Source organism: Mus pahari, chromosome 3 (assembly GCF_900095145.1).
Source record: "Mus pahari chromosome 3, PAHARI_EIJ_v1.1, whole genome shotgun sequence".
Taxonomy (NCBI): domain Eukaryota; kingdom Metazoa; phylum Chordata; class Mammalia; order Rodentia; family Muridae; genus Mus; species Mus pahari.
The window spans coordinates 6,934,731-6,939,276 of record NC_034592.1 but is presented as its reverse complement, the minus strand read 5'-3'; positions in this window follow the sequence as shown (position 1 = coordinate 6,939,276).

The following is a 4,546-nucleotide window of genomic DNA, read 5'->3' as shown; positions in this document are numbered from 1 at the left end:
GTAGGTTGGTTGGTTGGGTTGGTTGGGTTGGTTGGTTTGGTTGGTTGGTTGGTTGGGTTGGTTGGGTTGGTTGGTTGGGTTGGTTGGTTGGTTTTGTTGGTTGGTTGGGTTGGTTGGTTGGTTGGTTGTTTGGTTGGGTTGGTTGGTTGGTTGGTTGGTTGTTTGGTTGGGTTGTTTGGTTGGTTGGTTGGTTTGGTTGGTTGGTTGGTTGGTTTGGTTGGTTGGTTGGTTTGGTTGGTTGGTTGGTTTGGTTGGTTGGGTTGGTTGGTTTGGTTGGTTGGGTTGGTTGGTTGGTTGGGTTGGTTGATTGGTTGGTTGGGTTGGTTGGTTTGGTAGGTTGGTTGGTTAGTTGGGTTGGTTGGTTGGTTGGGTTGGTTGGGTTGGTTGGTTGGGTTGGTTAGTTGGTTTTGTTGGTTGGTTGGGTTGGTTGGTTGGTTGGTTGTTTGGTTGGGTTGGTTGGTTGGTTGTTTGGTTGGGTTGTTTGTTTGTTTGGTTGGTTGGTTTGGTTCGTTGGTTGGTTGGTTTGGTTGGTTGGTTGGTTTGGTTGGTTGGTTGGTTTGGCTGGTTGGTTGGTTGGTTGGGTTGGTTGGTTGGGTTGTTTGGTTGTTTGGTTTGGTTGGTTGGTTAGTTGGTTGGTTTGGTTTGGTTGGTTGGTTGGTTGGTTTGGTGTTTTTTAATCCATCCTGGGGAGCCCATGCTTGACAGTCAGATGACAACCCTGGGTGTGAGTCCTTGTCTTCAGCCTTACCTGGGTGGGGTCTGTTGTTTGCTTCTCTTTGCTGCTGGGGACTTTCCTGTCTCTGTCTCCCAACAGAAGGAGCTCTGAGATTGCAGATGTGGGCTGCCAGACTTAGCTTTACATGGGTGCTGCCGATCCAGACTCAATCTTTACATTGGTGTAACAAAAGCTTTAGCCATATCTTCAGGCCAGAACCACGTGTTAAGTACAAATTACTTGTGGAGATTCCTGGAAGCTTTCCCATGGCAACGTCATGTGACCCATGGCAACGTCATGTGACCCATGGCAATGTCATGTCATGTGATCTCAGGAGTTCTGTGATGCTGAGTGTATTTTCATTCTGGATCTTTCCTGCCCATTTTTTATAACCTCAACTTAGCAACAAGAGACCTGTGGGTTGTTTTCAATTGCTAGGATTTCTTGAGGTCCCCTTACTTCAAAGACAGAGAACCCAGGGAAAGATGCTGCCCTTTATCTGTGTCCAGGATGGCAGTTTAACATGAGATCCAGGACTGGCAAATGCCTTAGGATTATGTGGCTGAGTTCCTGCCAGGGACGGTTTCTTCTCCTTCTCACTTTATCTTGGTGATGCTCTCAGGCCAACACCACCTCAGCCTCACTACTTTAATTTCCCTGCCCTTGTGTCTGTTGGATGCCCCACAGAGAAAGGAAGGAGACGGTGAGCTGTCTAGGATATCAACCGCAAGGACCTTGTCAGGGGAAGACGCCTTTCTGCCTCATCCAAATCCTGACCCTGGTACAAGGCTCCAGCCCTGTTACCCAGTCTTATGACCTTCAGAGAGGCAGATGTTGAAGCAAGTGAAGCAGGAGAGGAGCCTACAGAACATCATCACATTTTCTGAAGCTCTCAGAGCATCTCGGATCTGACCGTGGCCTCAAGAAGACCATTCTTCCTGTCAAGTCCATTCTTCTGTAAAATCAGACCCACTTATGAAATGCAAATGCAACCTCTTGCTTTCCCCCAGACAGAAACTGCCTAACCCAATTTCTAACCATAAACAGTGCGAGCAGAAGCTCGGGTGAGGATTCTGCAGCCCTGGGGGGAGGGGGGGTGGCCTTTACCGTTGGACTGCGCTCTCTAGCATTCAGTCTCCTTATCTTTGAAGTTCAGAATTTGAGCATGCTGACTTTTTCTTCTCTGCTCTCTGTGTCACACTATGGTTTCTGGGTTTGTTCCTATAGCCCAAACATGATAGCAGCATTAGGCAAAGCACATCATGTGCTGTCACTGGGGGCCTGAGAGAGCCCAGTGTTGTGATGGATGCATGAAATGTGCCTGCAGTGAGGCGGGTAGCACAGGTACTAGCATCATCAGTGGGATACCCTACTGAGGAGCTGAAACCAACATGATGGACGGAGGGAGGGAGGGAGGGAGGGAGGGAGGGAGGAAAGGCCCGCTGGGAGGACGGAGAACATTGGGGCAGAGCTTTTGAAGACTCTGTTCCAGCTATCCACTTCCTGTTAGTCTGTTTTCTACCAGTTATGAGGGGAGCATCTCTGTCCACTATGCCTTCGTTCCAACATCTGCCTCAGCACAGGTTCAGAAACTGCCTACCATGGACAGTGACCTTTGAAACTAAGGACCTAAGCAAATCTTTCCTCTTTTTAAATTGCTTCAGAGACTCAAAGTTTTTATCACACAGATCTTTCACTTCCTTAGTTAGAGTCACACCAAGATATTTTATATTACTTGTGACTATTGTGAAGGGTGTTGTCTCCCTAATTTCTTGCTCATCCTGTTTATCCTTGTGTGAAAAAGGCCGCTGATTGGTTTGTGTTAATTTTATATCCAGCTACTGCACTGAAGCTGTTTATCAGGTTTAGGAGTTCTCTGGTGGAATTTTTAGGGTCACTTATATATACTATCATATCATCTACAAATAGTGATATTTTGACTTCTTCCTTTTCAATTTGTATCCCCCTTGATATCTTTTTGTTGTCGAATTGCTCTGGCTAGGACTTCAAGTACTATATTGAATAGGTAGGGAGAAAGTGGGCAGCCTTGTCTCAGGTATCCGTCACAACTCTTCAGCTGTCATGGTCTCCAGCCATGGCTTACTGAGACACCAGGCCTGAGCAATAAATGGGGCTCTGGAGAGTGCACTGGCTATGCTTAGAAGCACATTCTCTGGAGAAGGCATCAAGTTGTATCCAAAGCTAAGGAGACCCTAATGAGCAGCTGAGAGCTGCTCACCATACTTACGACATGTCTGAGAGCTGATGAGGGTGAGCAGGGTGCTCTGCACAGAGCAGCATGGTGACTGTGAAATCAGTCATGCAGTCCTGTTTATATTGCAAAATGTAGAAAATAGATTATTTTAATTGCTAATTGTTCTCGAGACCCCTACCAAGATATCTTTTAAAATGTGGCCTAAATATTCTCCTTGACAGGCCCAGTGAAGGAATTACAGTCCATTCAGCCGCTGACACGCTACTGATTGAAGTACAAAGAGGAGTGATCAGGGTTGTTGGTTTTTTTCTTGTGGCTTTTAACATTTACAAAGAAAATGATTTCAAGGGGTATAACGTAGAAAGACACGTCTGTAAACAGTTACCAATCAACCAAATACTCCCATTACTAGAAATACCTCCTCTCCTCTCCTCTCCTCTCCTCTCCTCTCCTCTCCTCTCTTACCAGCCCTTACACCCCATAATCAGCATTGAAATGCAACATGAACTATTCTTTTGTTTATGACTCAGATGGAAGAGGATGAAGGGCTAGACTGAAGGGCATCCAGTACTCTGAGACGCCAGGACCATGTCTAGGATAACTTCGCAGACATAGACCCATCATGGCACAGCCCCAGGAGGAGGTGGCATGCTTCAGGAGATGAGGAGAGCAAGGGCCAGGAAGCAAGGAGGCTGCCAAGAACAACACCTCGGCCGGGCCACATTCTTCCTGCTCCTTAGAACAGGGCTGGAGAACTCAGGGTGAGCTTTCATGTGAGCAGTCTGAAGAGAAGGAAGAGAAAGACACAAAAGGAAGCTTATTACCACCCATCCTTTGTAGATTTCCTCACATCTGGACTCTTAGAACATGGTCACTAAGAGGATTATTAGGGACTCAGGAGGGGACTGGAAGAGAAAAGAGATAAGAGAGGGTAAAAGAAGGAACACATGACCAAGGTATGTTATATACATGTGTTAAACCATCAACATGCAACCTGTTTCTTAGAACAAATAATACAGGCTACTAAAAATCCCTAGAGCCCTGGTGCCCCTGTGGTGTCTCATGGGACAGTTTGGGATGTCACCTTAGAACAGACTAAGGATCTTGAGGTTACTGGTCATAGTGGGGGATGTTAACACTGTCTAAGGCCTACAACAGAGCTGAGTCAGGCCACAGCCATCTGCAAAGCCATTGGGATCATCTTAAAGATAGACTTTCTTAAGATTTAAGAAATCTTGATCGAGTGGATGGTCTTCCAACATGCCCAGGACCTAAAGGAAGAAGCCCCTGGGGAGCCACTGTCCAGTGTGCAGACTGAGGTTCCACCATCCCTATCGTGGGAACACTTCTTCTTATATTGAACTCACTGTTCAAGCTTGGGTAGATTAATGGACAGGGAAGGCAGCTGTGCACCCTAACCCTCACTGTTCCACGGTCTTATGGTATAAAGAATCCCCAGATTTCACTCATCTCTGCCTTCAACGCTGCTTCTGAGTCATTTTCTTGGCTAAGGCACAGAAAAAATTCCTCAACAGAACACCAATGGCTTGTGCTGTAAAATCAAGAATTGACAAATGGGACCTCATAAAACTGCAAAGCTTTTGTAAGGCAAAAGA